This window comes from Triturus cristatus, chromosome 4_2 (assembly GCF_964204655.1).
Source record: "Triturus cristatus chromosome 4_2, aTriCri1.1, whole genome shotgun sequence".
Classification (NCBI taxonomy): domain Eukaryota; kingdom Metazoa; phylum Chordata; class Amphibia; order Caudata; family Salamandridae; genus Triturus; species Triturus cristatus.
The window spans coordinates 318,450,534-318,468,836 of NC_140586.1; the positions used below are offsets into that span (position 1 = coordinate 318,450,534).

The 18,303-nt window shown below is 44.3% G+C and overlaps 1 protein-coding gene across 1 annotated transcript in view; it reads right to left on the reverse strand.

Moving 5' to 3' along the window:
- Window positions 1-18,303, reverse strand: part of PLA2G4A (phospholipase A2 group IVA) — a 737,221-nt gene that overhangs the window by 170,683 nt on the left and 548,235 nt on the right. The gene's annotated exons all lie outside the window — the stretch shown is intronic.

Consider the following 18,303-nt stretch of genomic DNA (forward strand, 5'->3'; position numbering starts at 1 on the left):
ACAGGTTCTGCAATGAGTATTAGAACTCTTGCGCATTTGAGGCCAGTAAAAGTGAGTGACAAGCCTCTCAAAGGTCTTGTCCTGCCCCAAATGTTCCGCTAAAGGTACATAATGAGCCAACCCCAGTAGGAAGGTTCTGAAGCGCTGGGGTACCACCAGCGCACGGGCTAACCCAGGCTCAGCAACCTTAGGCTCACTGTACAGGAGATCATTCTCCCAGCCAATCAAGTGTGATCCAGATTGATCACCTGCTGCCTGGTTTGCTGCCTGTTGCCACAAACCTACAAGAGAAGAGCACTTCTTCTGCTCCTCACAGAATTCCTCCCTGGAGGGCCCTCCCTCCTGCTGCCATTCGGTCAGCTCAGGTAGGTCCCCCAGTTCAGCCACTTGTTCCCCCATAGGTTCCAGGGCATCCCCCTCAAAGGGTGCCTCTTCCTGGACCGTGGGCACTGTGGGGGCCGGTTTTCCGTGCCCCCTGCCTCTTCTCTTTACAGCAGGCACCTGGGCCACTGTTTCAGGCTCCAGGTCCTCTTGAATACCTTTACTGGCTGCCATAGACCAAGTGGTCACACAAGCCTACTCAGGCAGACCCAACATCTCTCAATGTGCCTGGCACTCCACCTCCTTCCAGGGGGAACTCTCCAGGTCATTCCCCAGCAGACAGTCTACAGGCATGGACGGACTTACAACGACCTTCAAGGAACCTGAGAACGGCCCCCCCCCCCCCACTCAAAGGGAACCAGCTCCACCTTGCAGAGGCGCACTGAGTTGTCTGCTGCAACCACAGGGTGAAGCACATCTGGAATTACCTGCTCTTCAGACACCCACTGACACCTGACAGATGTCAAACCGGCTCCGGTTTCCCTCAGAGCCTCCACCCTCCTTTCATTGATGGTCGCCCACTGCCTGTATTTCTTAGTATTCTCAGGCAGAGAGATTTTCGGACCATCTCTCGATCACCCAATGAGACCAGGGTCATAACTACTTGCTCCTCCCCATTCCAAGGACTCAATTCCTCCCCCAACATTACACTCACTAATCCTGGTGCGGGAGCACCAGTGGGTGCAGATGACTTCTTGGGGCATCTAGGAGAAATATGACCCACGCCTTTACAGAAGTAACATATAGGAGGACCTCGGTTGTCCCGCTTGCCCTTCTGGAGCCAGGACCTCTTAGCCTTTGGGGACTAGGACACTTTCACCTGGGATCTACTTAGGGGCCCTCTAGAGAACCCCTTGTCCTACCCCCACCCTCTGCTGGGGACCCTGTACACCTTTGGTAGTGGTACCTTCAATTCCCTTGAGGACCCGGGTACTGGTCCAGCGGTTCGCCTCTTCAGGAAGCTTACTGGGATCAGTCAGCTTACTGTCCAAAAGATGCTGGCGCAGCTCTGGAACACACAGAAAACTCAAGTGCTCCAAACTAATTAAATCGCATAAGCTCTTAAAATTAGTTGCCTTGCTGCCCTTCATCCAAACATCCACTGCACGTGTGTACGCATTCAACCCAAGTACTGGATTCCTGTTCCTGAATTTCTGCCAATACTGTTCAGGAGTGAGCCCATACCTGAGGCATAAAGCCTCCCTCATATTGGCGTAGGTCAGGGTTCCCGCCCTCCCTAAAGGGAGTAAGACATCCCTCCCAGAAGCCTCAAAGTGTTTCCATAGGCCCGACCCCCCAATGCTTCTCAAGCACCTCATTCCTCCTCAGTGCGATCTCATATGCCGTGAACCACGTATAGATATCATCACCCCTCTGGTAATCTCACACCAAGTCTTTGGGAATGTACACCTTCCCCACTGGCACTGGTTGTGTGCTGCTACCATTTGAACTGGACTCGGCCTGTTTAACCTTCATTTCCAGTTCCCTCAAGCTTAACTCAAGAATCTTTTTCTCTTCAAAGGCGAGAGCGTTCCTGCTCTCCTCTGCTCGCTTTTCACATTCAATGAGCAGCATCTTCTCCTGTGCTTGAGTTTTAAGTTTTAAAACCTCCAACTCATGCTCTCTGACTCTTTGGATTTCCCCCAGCTCTTCCGGTGAAAAACACCTCCCTGAATGGCTACTACCAACCCCTGAAGCTGGTCCCTCCACTGGCAAATCCTGTGGACCAAATCCATTCCCTGGGTCATCCTCATTTCCTCAACATCACCCGCCTCCTGAGTCCCTTTGGCTTCCCACCAGGCCCTCAAGGCCACTTGCAGCTCCACCTTCTTGGCGCTACTTTTCATGGGACATACCAAGGCTCTGCAGAATTGCCTCAATTGATCAACTTTGTAGGTAAGCAATGCCTCAATGTCAAACTCTAATTCTGCAGCCTCACTGGCTCCTTGACTCATCTGAGACATGATGTGTGGCTTAAAGGTTGTTCAAAAACAAAACCAAATAGAACCAATAAATCAAGAACACAATATGTGGTTGCGTTGTGGTCTGCGCTACTTATGATGTACACCAATCACTGAGTTCATTTGCAAATACACATTCAAATCCCACCGCTGCTAGACCCGGGATCCCTGGTTGGCTGATGTAGGTAACTTAGGCCAAGTAGGGCCCCGTGTTCCAACGTCAGGGAAAGGAAGGTCACCTTCTGAGATAGCCCCGCTCACCCCCTTGGTAGATTGGCAGGAGCAGCCAGGCTTATCTTCAAGGCAAATGTGTAAAGTATTTGCAACCACGCTCACAGCAACCCAATGATGACACCACAAATAGACTCCACACCAGTTTTATAAAAACTAGTATAAATTTTATATAAAAAGATATACGATAAGACCACACGATATAAATCCAACATATGCGTATTTGTAATATTCTTCCTGGACGGTTGTTAGGCCAGCCAGCCCTCGTAAGGTCTGGCGATATTAATGAGCACTTCTAAACATTCTACTGTAATCCTAACATCATGTTATGCAGATCGTAATGCTAGAATCAGGCACTTATGCAATGTAAAAATAATGCAATGTGTTCGCGACAATCAGGCACTTTGCGATGGAAAAATTATGCAATGCGTAGCACCACAATCTGGCACTTTGCAATGTAAAAATAATGCAAGCGTAATACAACCACCAGGTACGCTGTTATACAGAAGTAAGGCAATGCGTAATACACTAATCAGGTAGTTCGTTATGCAGGAATAATGCAATGCGTAATAAGACAATCGGGTAGTTCGTTATGCAGAAACAATGCCATGCGTCATACACTAATCAGGTAGTTCGTTATGCAGGAAAGATGCAATGTGTAATACACTAATCAGGTTCTTCGTTATGCAGAAATGATGCAATGCGTAATACGACAATCAGGTAGTTCGTTATGCAGAAACAATGCCATGCGTCATACACTAATCAGGTAGTTCGTTATGCAGGAAAAATGCAATGCGTAATACACTAATCAGGTACTTCGTTATGCAGAAATGATGCAATGTGTAATACGACAATCAGATACTCCATTATGCAGAAATGGAGTAATCCGTAATACGCTCCGGCACCGATTACGGTGCCCTAGGTGGTCTCTCCGCCACTCGTGCTGACTCGCAGGTAGCATCTGACAATAGTTGCCCCCCAACACGGGTATGGTATAACACAAAAAGTGCAGCTCCTCGCTCCGGTCCCGGTACTGCCACTCCCTTGGCAATACGGGCCACGATACGGGCCGAAGCAGAGGCTCGCGCTGCTGAAGTGAGAGAGAGGCCTAGAGCGACTCCCTCTGAGCCCGCGCCCCGCCCCAGGAGTCGACACACTTTACCTTGGGGGAGCGAACTCACTCTCCTCGTCCAGCGGTTTGGGCCTCCGATGCAATCTTTGGGACTTGGCAACAGCAGGCTCGGGCCGGCGGCTCAGCTCCTCCTCCTCCTCCTCCTCCTCCTCCAGCTCCTCGGCTGCTGGTCCGGGCTGCTACTACTACGAAGATCTCTGGCTGCCACAGGGCACACACACACAGTGTCGCTGAGACTACCTTGAGCTTCGGGTGCACGATCACCAGGCACTCCACACGAAGGTCTCAGGCTGCACGAAGATCACGCGCACAGCGTCGCTGAGACTCACTTTACTCCGGATGCACGTTAACAAGCCAATCCTCACGAAGGTCTCACGTTGCACAAAGCACATGCACACAGCGTCGTGAGACTCACTTGTATTCCAGTGCACACAATAACTGGACAATCCTCACAAAAGATTCAGGCTGCACACGCACATAGCGTCGCTGATCCTCGCTTGGACTCCAGGTTCCCACGATCACAGGGCACACCTTACGAGGGCCTCAGGCTGCAACAAGCATGCGCACACCGCGCCACTGAGACTTTCCTGGAAACTTTTGTGTCCTGAGTTTCTGCAACAGGGAGCCAGCTCACCTCGGGCCCTTGGGGAGAAGTTACTTCAGGACAAAGCACACAGCAAAGTTCTTTCAAGCAGGGGGACACAGCAAAGTCCCTTTAGCCTTTCCTTGGTTAAAACAGCAAACTGCAGGCCAGCCCCAGAACACACAGCAAGGATCAGTCCTATCCTTCAGTCGTTTCTTCCTTGGCAAAGGTCCTCTTGACCACGAAGTAGCTCCAGACTTGTTCACACTTGATCAAGCCATTCTCCAAAGTTCAGGGGCTTCAGCTCTCATATTTATACCCCTCAATGGCTTTGAAGTCTTTGTGTTCAGGGGGCACTGACCCCTGTTCAAACCAGTTCTGGGTGCCTCCCTGCCAGTAACAACTTCTTCCTTTGATTAGTGGGGGGTCTGGATTCTCAAATCACTCAGCAGGCGATGGGACAATTGTTTTATAGCAGCAACACAGGCCTCTTCACCTCTAGGGGCTTCTCCTCCCCTACACTCCAGATGCAGGTCAGTCTGTTGCGGTCTCACCTCCTCCCCTGGGTCAAGACATTCCCCAGATCCTATCGCTTTCAAATCGAGACAGGCAATCCACAGCCAGGCAGAGACACACAGAAATGTTACAGCACAAAAACTCAGCCACTTCTAAAAGAGTGGCTTCTAAACACACAATGCAAAAACCACCTTTGTAGAAAGATGTGTTATTACATTGTGAGTTCAGGCATACTAAACTTCACCTTTCAATCTTAAGCCTCAGGGAAGATAGGCTGAAAAACATATTACACAGCCTCCCCATTCTGTCCTATGGGCAAGATGGCCTTTCAACAGTGAAAAACGAAATGGAGATTATTTCATTGTCAGGACATAGCACACACCTTAGTACATGTCCTACTTTTCACATGCACTACACCCTGCACAGGGTGTACCCTGGACCTACCATAGGGGTGTCTGAGGTGCATAGAAAGGGAAGGGTAAGGTCTGGCAAGTGAGTGCGCTCGTCAGAACAACATGGCAGTTTAACAAACTGCACGCAGGCACTGCAATGGCAGGCCTGAGTTCCCTTTTTAAGGCTACTTGTGTGGGTGGCACGATTAGTGCTGCAGGCCCACTAGCAGCATTTGCATTACCAGACCTGGCACACATTGTGCACTTTACTGGGGACTTTACTAGTAAGGCAAACATACCAATCATGGACAACGAATTACCAGTACACTTTATACAGGGAGCACTTGCACTTTGACACTGTTTAGCAGTGGCAAAGTGTCCTAAGCATCTAAGTTGGCAACATTAAATCTATCACAGCACCAAAAATAGAGGAGGTAGAGGCAAAAAGTCAGGGGTAATCAAGCCAAGAAATGCTAGGTTTAACAATACCTTTTTTTTGTAAGACCACTATACGGGAGCAATCGATCTTTTGTGTAAATCTGGATATACGAGAATATAAGGCCAAGTGTCAGTACTGCAGACTCCGATCCCAGCTCGACTACTAGGACGAATTGTGTGATCTTGGCCAAACCAGTTCACTTCATTGCATCTCCTTTTGCAGTACTGCACCATTTAAGAGCATCTATGAGTAATACAGCTCAGAGTGCACTTAACCATAACGTTACTCTGTATATATGATATCGACCATTAGAAATCACAAATTAAATTGTGGTCCTAATTCACAATGGTAGACTTACACTTTTGTGAAAGTTTACTACTTTTTGGTATTCACAAACTACGTGTGAAGTTTTATGACTCCATACTCCCTATTCCTATGTGTACAGAGTTCTCCACTCTGACTGCGGAGTCTCATGGTGCGAAGAACTCTGCACACATGAGTAATGGGAGTCGTAAAACTCCACACATAGTTTGTGAATACCAAAAATAGTTACGTTACATAAAAGCGTAATTTTATCTTTGTGAATCAGGCCCCGTGTGTTGATATACTGCAGAAACGTTGTTTAGAAAATCTGCTTGTTTAAAAGTTATTATTTTTGATAATATATTTTGTCCACCTGAAGTTGGTCTGGCTCTAAGAGCACCTTCTGCTTCTCTAGTGTGTGTAGGTCTGGGAGCCTGCCGTTTTATTGTCTGTGGATAGAACTACATGCCACAAAGGGTAGGTAGAGAATGCCATCTATAGACTTATTCTGTGAAATAATATGACTTTTCCCCTGGCTATAGTGGGGTGAAATTCTCCAGTTCTTAGCATTACAGCTATGATCTCGGAGGGAGTGGGTGACGCTTTGGGTACAGTCTTCTCTGGATAGCCAGATCTCTGGAGGAGTGTAATGGGGCCAGATTAAGTAATGCAAAACTGATTTAGATGGAAAGTTTTTTTTTTTAATTCTAGGTTGTCATTAAATTGAATAACCTTGATTAAGGCACGGTTTTCAAACACGTCTAATATATTTTAGAGGCTGGACAGTGGCGTGAAGGATGCATAGAGATGTTGCAAAGTGCAATCAGTGTAATGGGAGAACGGTGGGGTAATGGGGCCCCCTCATCTTACCTTGCAGGGAGGCGATGGTGGGGGCAGATGGGTCAGGTGTTGCACCACTGCAGAGGGGATAATGCTCATTCTCAGGTGTGAGCTGCATTGCAATTTGTCCAAATCTGCACATTACAGTCAAGTTTTCAGAATACACATCCCGGGCTTTCAATAGACATATATTTCTAATAATGTCGCCATTTGGGAGAATCGAAAAAGCAGGGACTTATTTTTCAATCCGAACATTCCACTAAACAAATTTTGGCAAGCAAATCCCTCACTGCTATCTCAATTTGAACCACACGAGAGTTCGGAATGGGTGAATTAAAAAAAATAGAAAACATTTGTTATTACCCCCGGCTGGGAGCGTAGCTTCTCATGTTAAACAGAAGAGTTACTGTTTGTGTTAATAAAAACGAGGGAATTTATTAGGAATAAATTATTTCCAATATTAAGGTAACCAATAGTAATAGGCATTCCTTCTGCTTAGCCCCCAAGTGTGCTAATAATGCCAAATGAATTTGAAAGTGGGGAAAGATTGACGTGCCTCGTGAGCGGTGCTGGGGCAGTGTTTCAGTGATAAATTTCAAAGAAACATTTCGAAGAAAGATGTTAAAAAAAAAACATTAATATTTCCATGAATCTTCAGAATGGAACTTGCGGTGACTTGGCTCTTCAACCTGAGAGAGTTGAAGTTGCCTCTGTAGAGCTTGGTGTGGTGCTGACAGTCATGCTGGGACTAAGAAAAAAAAAAAAAGATGTCCCCAATGGCAGCTGCGTATTTTTAAAAGTAGTATGCCGCTGCTCACGGGGAGGGCTAAACAATGGAGCTGGAATGATGTATGCATGCCTTGACAAATGGGGAGAACAAAAATTGGAATGACGATGGTGCCAGCAAATGGGAAGCCTTTGGCCCGGCTGTAAGCCCACAAAGAAGATACAGCATGTCGCGGTTCGAGGCAGCGCATGTGCGCAGTCTATAGTTGAGACCTAAAAGGCACCAGAAAAGAATACGTTGTATTTGCGGAGGGTGACAGCTTCTTTTCTGGAGGCCCAAATGAATAAACAGTAACTACACTTTGGTAATTAAGGAGCACTTCACCCCGGTTGGAGAGTGAGTTGACTGTCATCATCCTTCTAATGCTTCTCTAGCTAATCAGACTAAATACAGTGGCTCAGTTTTTCAGCTTTACCTCCAAAAAAGCAGTACATTCTTGAATACAGACATTTCCAGAACAGCCAGCAGTCATTCACAGTCTTCTCAAAGCATTGTGTTTTAATGAAAATGTACTTGCAAAATAAACTCTGGCTCCCGGGACAGCATTATCCCAAAGTGGATTATTGGCGATCAGGCGTACTGGAATGGACTTTGGCTGAAGAGTCCCATATGAAATTAACCAGGAGGCATGATAAACTGGTTGACCACCTGGGCGCTTGGAGAGAACTCAGTAACACAGTTATAACGCTGGATGTGAGCACTGACTCTGCAGAGAATCATAGCTCAGATGGGAGTGTAGAAGAGGATGAGGATGAATGAATAGGGATGACCCATATCCATAAGGTAGAAAATGTGCATGTTTGTGGTAACGTACCGTTGAGACGGTGCTTTGACGCACCCCTTCCTGGATGGAATACTGATATCATAATTTCTAAATGTATCCTTTGCTCCTAGATGCCCTATCTGATCATTGCTATTTGAACATCATGTATCGCAGCCAACTGTTTTTGAAAATGAAAATAAAGGTTTAAAAACATCCTCTGGCTCCCAATCATCCTGGATTCCCTTTGGTATCAGTGAACGTTGGACTGAAATTGGAATGTCCTTGTATCGCACAGACTGGTGTGGGCTACCTAGTTCGAAGTACACCGAGGTTTCCGGGGGCCATGATAACATAGGGATGTCACTCTGGTCATCTCTCAAGAAGGGCATCTGACCATGTTGATCTACTTAAATCTGCAAGTCTGAAATGTCGGTCACAATGTTTTCGAGAAGGTAAGTGCCCCCAGGATGTCCTCCAGTAGTTTTACTATTTTAGTGCAGTCAGGGATCATGAGGGGCTCAGAGGTATATTCCCTCAACTCATCTCAGTTCCATGTGAAGTTCCCAAGATTTCATGTCTCTTCTTTTAAAAAAATTCTATTTTCCAATAATAAAGGCTTCTTTTCAACATTTTGGCTTGCTGTAATACTCTTAGGATGGGGACTCTTACTTTGCACGGAACTGTTACCCAGAATCAGTATAGTACTGCACAAATGGGCCAAACTTAGATCTCTACTGAATTCACTCCTCAAAACATTTTGATGGGGGTGTGTAGTGGGTTTGTACATTAGCCGCATGCAAGCCAGGTATGGGCAGGGTCTATTTATACAGTTTGGTATACTGCAGACACGACCAGTAGGCTTTAGAGTACTTTACACAAGAAATGACTAAGTTATATGAGGAAATGTGTCAACTACAGCATTGACAATGAAAACGGCAAATAAGAGCAAATCTATTTAGCGAGAGAGGGACAGTGAGCTATAAGCTAAATTACAAAGCATAAATGCACCACATTAATCAGATAAGATGACAGAAAGGAATTGTAGAGAGTCACAGTAAGGCATCTAAACAACAGACAATACCCAGACATCATGGACAGGTGATGCCGTGAGAGGTAGACAACATCAAGGCAGCAAAGGGACGTCGATGTAAAAAAAGGGAAGCACTGAGAAACAATATGGAGGGAGATTCAATTAGAGTGCAGGTGAGAGAGAGGGAAGAAGCAAGGCAGAGAAGAGTTGTAAGTGAGTTAAAAAAATTTTTTTAAAAAAGAGTTAATGGTAGACATAAGAAGGAGAATGTTAAATAAACCCAGGATTAAATTAAAGTGGTCCTAAGTAGGCCTGGTAGAGGAAAGCTCAAGATTCTGGTTGCGCTGGCAATATGGACTAGGTCATTATGGGCTCCTTTTTAGGTCCGGCTTGGCTGTGCAACTATCAGCCAACCTTCTTGATACAAAATCTTTAGCATTTACATAGAGTGGGATTAGGCTCCGCCTCACTGAAGTATTACTCCTTCATCTAACGCAATTGTTTGTTTGGTATACCATTCCACCTCACAGAGTTACCTGCATTACAAAGCTTCAAGGACTAATTTCATGGATGTCATTTAGGGTTCACCAGGAGTCGCATCTGCGACCTCCTAGCTTGCTCCTTGCGATCCTTTGCACTGCCTTTGCGACCCTGGCTTCTAAGGTGGCAAAATCAATGACAAAAACAGAGGGTTCCTTGTATTATCAGAGTTAGGCTTCAAACCTAGTTTTCTGCTAATTTTTATTACATTGAGAGAGAGAGAGAGAGAGAGAGAGAGAGAGAGAGAGAGAGAGAGAGAGAGAGAGAGAGAGAGAGAGAGAGAGAGAGAGAGAGAGAGAGAGAGAGAGAGAGAGAGAGAGAGAGAGAGAGAGAGAGAGAGAGAGAGAGAGAGAGAGAGAGAAAGTGAGTTAGAGTGAGTGAGATTGCAAACAAATGAATCAAGGTAAGAGTGTGTGCAAGGGACTGAGTAGAAATGAAAGAGTGCAAGTGAGAGCTAATGAGACTCACTGTAAGTGAATGTAATTAAGTATGAGAGAGAGAATGTGTTATGTTTGCAAATCTGCTGTTGGACCCGTCATGCTTTTGGGCTTACATAAGCACCCTGGACAAAATGCTGGCACTGGCATACTGGAGGCAATACTTGCTTATGGAATACCCACTGCAAAATGCTAGTGCTGGCACACTGTATGTACATTTTGGCACAGAACACCCACGACAAATGCCAGTGCTGGCAACCTAGAGGAAATTCTTGGCATAGGTGGCACCTGTGGAAAATTACTGGTGCTTGGCACATTGGAGGAAATTCTTGGCACATGGGAGAACAACAGTGGCAATGTCATGGGGCCATCCATGATAAAATGTGGTCCTTGACATACTAGATGTAACTTTTGACATAATGGACAGCAATATTAGCAAAATAAATCCTGGCACTGAGATATTGTAAGTAATGTTTGGGCCAAAAGGCCGCCCATGGCAACATGCTGGCCCTAGTAATGGAGGTAAATTTTGACATTACGGGCCCCTTAAACATAATTGAGTCAACTCATGGGGACTGTCAGGTTTCATTAGCCTGGCACACCAGGAAAGGACTTGAATATTTAATGAGTGCCTTTCAGACGCCATGATTTTTAGCAAATTTTCTGAAAATTGTGGGTTAAAATGCACTATTAACCCATTTTTTTTCAAAATTTGCTCAGAAGAGAGCAACCCTCAGCCTTTGATCTCCCTTAGAGTACATCACACTCACTTCACTTGCTCACCACAATTCAGCTAATTGCTCCCTTGACATATCATGCCTGCACCTTTATAAAGAATTGATATCCAAAACACACATTTGTTTTTGTTGGGTCGTTATATTAATTACGCAATTATTATGTAAATTCAGAAATTATTATTATTGTGATGTTATCAGGACTAAGTAAATGTGACATCACTTCTGGTAAGATTCAGGCTTAAAAGTCATATGATGTCACTTAAGCCAAAGGGTATACGTCAGTTCCGCTACCCCTGGTATTTTGGCGAATCGACGTCCATGCCTTTTAGATATTATAAAAGTAAACTGGCACATTACAGATTTGTTTATAGAATATATGGAATGTAAAATAAGTCAATTGTTTTGTCCCCCACTGCAGCAGGATTTAAACGAAAAATAAAAAGAAAGGACATTTAGATCACACGCAGGTTGTTCAAAGCTAGAGGATGTCGAAAAGCAGAATCTCGTCTACACAACAAGCTAGGCCCACCAGACACTTTCGACTTAGATGTGAAATTACACAGCAGTCCCTTTTTTGTCCCCACCGCAGTGGCTAAAACAAGTAGCATTAAAAGAGTTATTTTCAAGTGGAGCGCGTGTTTATCTGATTTGAAGTGTGACAAAAGACATCGTGTTAAAGGGTAAAGGATGACTGCAGCCTGGGAGTAAATGTTTTTCGTGGCGCTATTCCCTTAAACTGTTTACTACATTGTCATCATCAGAGCCATAATAAACAACGAATGCCCTGCAGAACTTAGGGTTTAGTTTGAAGAGCTTCCAACTTGACGATGCCAACATAAATTGTGGCTGTGTGACGGATGGGCCGTCCCAGAGGGCAATCAATACACGCAGCGCAAGCAGCCCACTGCAAAGCCTATATAAATCATTAGCGCCGACCGAGACCCGAGCAGCTGTGGGGTGACGGGAAGTGTGTATTTTCTTAAGACTGCTCGAGTTCCAAACAGGAAGCGCTTTGTGAGAGCAGAGCGTAGTGCCTCCCACTTCTTTCCACCTCTGCACAGAGCCAGGCGGTCCCATTAAGAGGATCTGTCATTGTATTCATATAGCGCTTACTACCCCTGACGTGGCATCAAAGCACTTTTCGGTGAGTAGCACGCTACTCCGGAACCCAAAAAAGGATTAGTGGTGGGTTAGTGTAGGGAAATATGCGTTAATTTAAGCTGTCTGTTAGTTGGATTCAGTAGGATAATAGAGGGATGGAAGAGGGAAAGTCTAGAAGGTGTTATTTGAGAAATCATAGTAGTAAAATGAGGCTTGGGATGAGTAAAAGGAGAGATGGAGGAGGGACAGGTCTTTGGAAAGGGATTAGGGAAACCATAGTAGTAAAAGTGAGGTTTGGGATACATGAGGGATTGCTTGGGAGATCATAGTAGTAAAATAAGATTCAGAGAGAGCCAAGGAGGGATAGAGGGGGGTAGAGTCTAGAAAGGTTTATTTTGGAGATAATAGTAGTAGAATGAGGTTTAGGAAGAGTCAGAGAGTGGAGGTAGAGGATACATTGAGAGAGGTATAGGGTGAGACAGTACTGCATTGGAAAAAGTCTAAGATTTTTTTTGTATTTTTTTGTCCCTTGTTCTTCTAAAGTATGAGTAATGTAATAAATGTATAGATACATAACTGCACTGAAAGGGTATACATGTATATTTTTCCCTCTTTTCTTCTACAGTAGGAGTAACAACGTCATTTCCAGGAAACCCACGATGTTTTCAGTTTGGCTCAAATGGGGACAAATGTGTGTTAACAGCATAACAGAAGGGGGCGTGGTCAGGCAGGCGATCATGTAGGACGTACAAAGCAAGAGCTCTGTGAAATTCTCCTAATTACACTTATCATGACCACACAAAAACCTTCCCCTGGCCAGATCTATCAGCGGTGACCAGCGGACAGCAGCAGGGGCTTCTTGTTGACCGACCCGTACCACGTCGAACCTTAGACATCGACCATGACCTAACATTAAGGAGCCGCACCTGTATGGAGTTGTGCAGTTGCACCGAGAGCAGCACAACATAGAGTGGTGATCAACACACCTGCAGAAGATTTCTCTCCTGACAACTTGTGAGGGAGCCAAGCTGGCAACTTTTCCTTTTGGTGACTAGAGCCTACAATGATACAGAAGGGGGCTTGCCGGTCAATGGTGCCAGCATATATGGCCAAGTAAAGCGCTGGTACATAGACAAGCCTCACCTCCATTCTACATATGCAAACTTCCACAACTATCAGACAAAATAAAAAGCCAGACACTGGGAGTTGCTACTGAGATATAATTACATCACCTTAGCTGGAGCCCAGGACTCGCTGCTGACCAGAGACACAAGTGTTTTCCCGCCCTGCTCTTACCAATGCTGTAACAGGAATGTTCTGAGATGGACAGCGGCCCCCACACAAACAGGGAGTTCCTTGTTTGCTGCTGTATCTCAACCACCCTCTTTTCTTGGTAGTTCAATTGTTGCATAGTGCCTACTCGACACCCTGCTGTACATACCTGGTTGTAACTGCTGAATGCGGTTGTCTTGTGCTCCTGGCACTCCCTGAGAATGCAAAATGCTGTGTGAGGTGCCCATGCCCTGAAGCTATGCAGCATACAGAAACTGCGTGGATATAAGGCCCCAGGTCAGGGGGATCTGACAGACCCACACATTGACTGGTGAACAGACCTCAACAACCACTGAGAAAGCAGAATCTACACTTCGTGAGCCCACCAGTAAATTTGAGGCCATTTTAGAAGCTATTTTGATGTTAAAAAACTACCCTTGTATCCAAAATTAACATTATGCCCTAAACCTGGGTTTGCTATGAGCATATCACAGGAAGCAGATTGATAGGGTGGAAACCACTGAGTCTACACAGCTTGCTATGTGCCCTAATGTGAAATGCATGCAGGAGCAATTGCAAGACAAGTCAACCTGTTTGAAATGAAAGCCAATAATTCAGAAGACAGATCATGCAGGACTAACATACGGATTATTGGACTGCCGGAACGAGTAGAGGGACCCAGTATCGAGTTGTACCTTGTAAAATGGATTGTCGATATAGTATTGCTGGCTGGTAAACAATCCACATTTTTCCCTGTGGAGTGAAAACAGTGTTCCTGGCTACGCATAAACACCTGGAGTGCCTCCCAGACCAGTGATGGCGCGTCTCTAATTACAAGTATCATGACCACACTCTACTCTAGATCTTGAAGTTGCTACCCCTACACATGAGGCGCACCATGACAAGCCCTCATCACCAGCCACATTGACTATGGAAATGCCCTCTACGTAGAAATCGCAGCACACCTTCTACAGAGATTTTAGACCATACAGAACGTCGCAGCCAGACTCATCCTCAGCCTTCCCTGACACACCCACATCACACCCCACCTCAGGAAATTCCACATGCTCCCCATACAAAAGAGATGCCAATTCAAGCTATGGCCCATGCACAAAAGGCTCTACAAAACCAAGGACCGGCCTACATTAACACCACCTGAACTTCCATCAACCATCGAGAAGACTACACTCCTCCTCCCTTTCATTTGCCCATACTCCCCGCAAACTCACGAAGCAGAAGTGAAAGACGCTCCTGTAATGAATGTGGCTGCTCACCAACAAGCCACACCCAAAACACCAACACTCCCTTAAGGCGAGGCACCTTTCACCACTGCACCTTTTAAATAATACACTTTGCACAGCACCCACAAAAGACCAGGTATTACGCAGCACTTCCTTATGGCGGGGCAAGAAAACAAATCCAAATGTGTGGAATATAACACATAAGTTTATTAATGCAATGTTCAAAACGGTAGGCCAAATATATAAATCATAGCAGACTCAAAGAAACCCATTGATTAATGCAATGTTCACAAAGGTAAACTAAATATATCAGTAAATGCAGATTCTCAAATGTCAATTACCTACAATAAACAATTAGAATAAAATGCAATATGTGCAAAGAGTAAAGAAAATATAAAAATAGGAAAGGATAGAATAATGTAGAAATGGTTAAGAACACCTCACCGACTGGCTATGCAACATTCTTTCCATTGTCAGCTGGGGAAGCCCTTTCAACAGCCCAGGAAGAAGTACCAGCCGGGACCCAAGTTCCGTCACCCCCACAGCAGTACGTCTACTCTGTGGTGAACTTCCGCCTGGGCTGCCAAAGCCTCCAGCTTTAATACTATTCAATGTGAGGCGAAGCTTCTATCAAACCTCGCCCCCTTCTCTCATGAGAAAGAACCGAGCTGGCCTGTACCAGTCTGCGTCAAGGCCACAACATCGGCTGGCCAAGCCTCTGTATTATGGCTCCAAGGCAGAGTATGCACATTCCACAGATAATATCCAGTTCTCTCTGGTCGGTGAGGTGCGAAAAACAAGTGAGGAGCAGAAAGACCTTGAATATGAATCGCAAGCACTGCTGTGTAGGCAGGAGCAAGGCAAAGTCAGACATGAGGCCATGTCAAAGTCAATAGTAAGAACTCCTAATTCTGTGCACAGAGAAGCAAGGCAAAGTCAGAGAGCAAGATGATATGAGACCATGTTAAAGCCAATAGTAAGCACTTATAATATAAATGTCTCTGTGACAGCTCTCACTAAAAGACAACAAGATTACAAGACAGAAGAGAAGCAGGCATATACAGGAACGTCTCACATATACAGGCTAAGGTAAAATAACACACTAAAGTCAGTTAAAATGGTGGTATTTGGGGGTCATCATAGGGTGCCAAATCACAAAAGCGCCTCTTTTACTACAGCTCCTTCTCTCACATCTCAGCAAAGACCTGGAACAGCCTTCCCAAGCACTTTTGGACCATCAAATTCCAAATGGCCCTCAAGACCTAGCTTTTTGAATAAGCCTCTGGGGCCTGCAAGCACCTGGATCAGGAGATTAGCTGCGCTTTATAAATCCTGATGGATACAATTTTTTTTTACATTGCCTAGGAGCCCCCCACAAATCAGGCAATATTGGACCTCAATTGTGCCCCTCATTGCAAAATTGACAGACATACGAATAGAGACTCCCCTGCGTCCTCGGTTTATTAGGGCTTTTGAGAAGGCCAAAACAAGCCAAGAACATACTTATGTTTATTTATTTACCCCTGATCCCCTGATTATAGGGAAACATAATATAGCCATGTACTGGAAGGCAGTCAAAGCCTGTTGTCAAGCAGGGCTAGTAAGCCACTAAGTGACTGGGATGTGATCTTGTTAGCCAGACATCAAAAACAAAAGAATGTAACCCCCCTCCCCCCCCCCCCCCCTGGAAAAGGGACAAAATGGTTCAGTTAAGACATTGCTGTGGGCAATATGAGCTATAGTTACAATAACTGAATTCTACTTTTAACAAATTATGAATTATAAAAAGATTGGGATAAATGACAACTATATAGACAGGGTAAAGGAGGTTGGGCAGACTGTGCTTGAGCAAGAGTAACATATTTAAGATAGGCTGTATGCAACTAAAAGATCTTTTCTATACAACATAAAGAGATACTAGTAATTAGGTTGGTCAGGAAGGTTAAAATTGTTAAAAGGTAATAAATCACAGGTTAACTGTGTCCATATGTTCACTGCTTGTATTATCATTATTTGGACTGGCCTTGTGCGATACCATACACTGTGATTGTATATTGTACTATTACAAACAAAAACCTTGAGTGACAGACTATGCGGATAATCAGCATATATATCCCACATACATTAATTCAAAGTAAATATATCCTTGGGGTATTCTGAAAATCCACCAGAGATGCTCCTCTTTTAACCCAACTCTGGACACCTCAGCTTTAATGTACCTAGGTCAATCTGTAAAATTATCCTCTTCCAGTAACGTTTACTGTACTTTGCAACAACTATAGAGACAAGCATAAAAACGTTTTATACCATGGTGTAGCTTATGGAACAGCTGGCCCTATACCGACCCTCCTTTTCTAAGTATTGAACACATCATTTTACATAATCTATCATACTTTTTAATAACCAACTATAATCTCTGACTGTGGTGTACGCCATCATGCTGCAGTTAGCAGAGCATTGGTTATGGGTGCAAAGAAAATATTAACTTCATATCTTCTCAAGATTACTCTTGGTGTCACCTTTTCTCATACAGCTTGTGGGAAAGTGTGGATGGACACGTCTTCAGTGCAAACCTCTTTCAGTGTATTCCATCACTACATAAAGTGCTGTAAAAGGAGTGACTTGCTTTCATTGAGGAGGAACGACTGGGCAAAGAAAATCACTGCTAGTCGTTTTGTGCGTCTTTTGCCGGCATTTTAAAGATGCAATCTGGTTTTGTCCTATCTTTGGCTATCACTGTGCTAGAACTGGTAGCGCATATCTTTTTTCTTCCTGCAGTGTAATACTGCCTCCACTGGAGATACCCACTTGTCAGGTTTTTATTTCTTTTACACCACAAGGTTGCTAAATTATGTCTCTGTAGCTGTACAATTCTCTACACAGATTTTTACCACACTTTCTGTTTTCCTGCAGATTTTATGTAAAGTACACTAAACAATATCTTATCCCCTATTTCAAGGCAAATGGGATAATTAATCACATCCTTGCATACGAAGAAATACTGCAATTGGGCAGTGAGGATATGATTTATCGTGTTGGCTCCTTTTTATCAGCAGCTGTCAAATCACGAGCCTCCATGCTTAACCCTTGAAAAAATGTCATTATATGTAAAAAACATAGGGAAAACTTTACTGGCTAGCTAAGAAACATTTATTTTGCTCAAAATTGGTTGTTACAAATTGATTATTTGCATTATAATTATGTTTATGCGCTTGCCACCTTTGCATAGCAACATAGAGGATCTACTTTATTGTCTACCCAATATACATTATCGCCCATTTGTAATTTACTAACACTAGTATATATAGGGCCTCTTTTAGCACCCAATGATTAAATTGTTATTTATATTGTCGGAAGTCTACTAATTGCCTATTTTGCACAGTGCTCCAAAGTTTACATTTTGTATTTTTGCACACTAAAGAATGTTGATCTTTGCATGAATTATCAGTCCAACCCACTCCCATTTTTTAGATTGTTTTTAAATTTATCTTATGTTTTATTTTTTTAACTGTTTTTGTTCGAGTGAGGAATGAGTATTATATGTATATCGATAGTGATGTTGTACTTTTATGGATCAGATTGTATCCGAATAAAGATAAATTGATTGAGTGATTGAT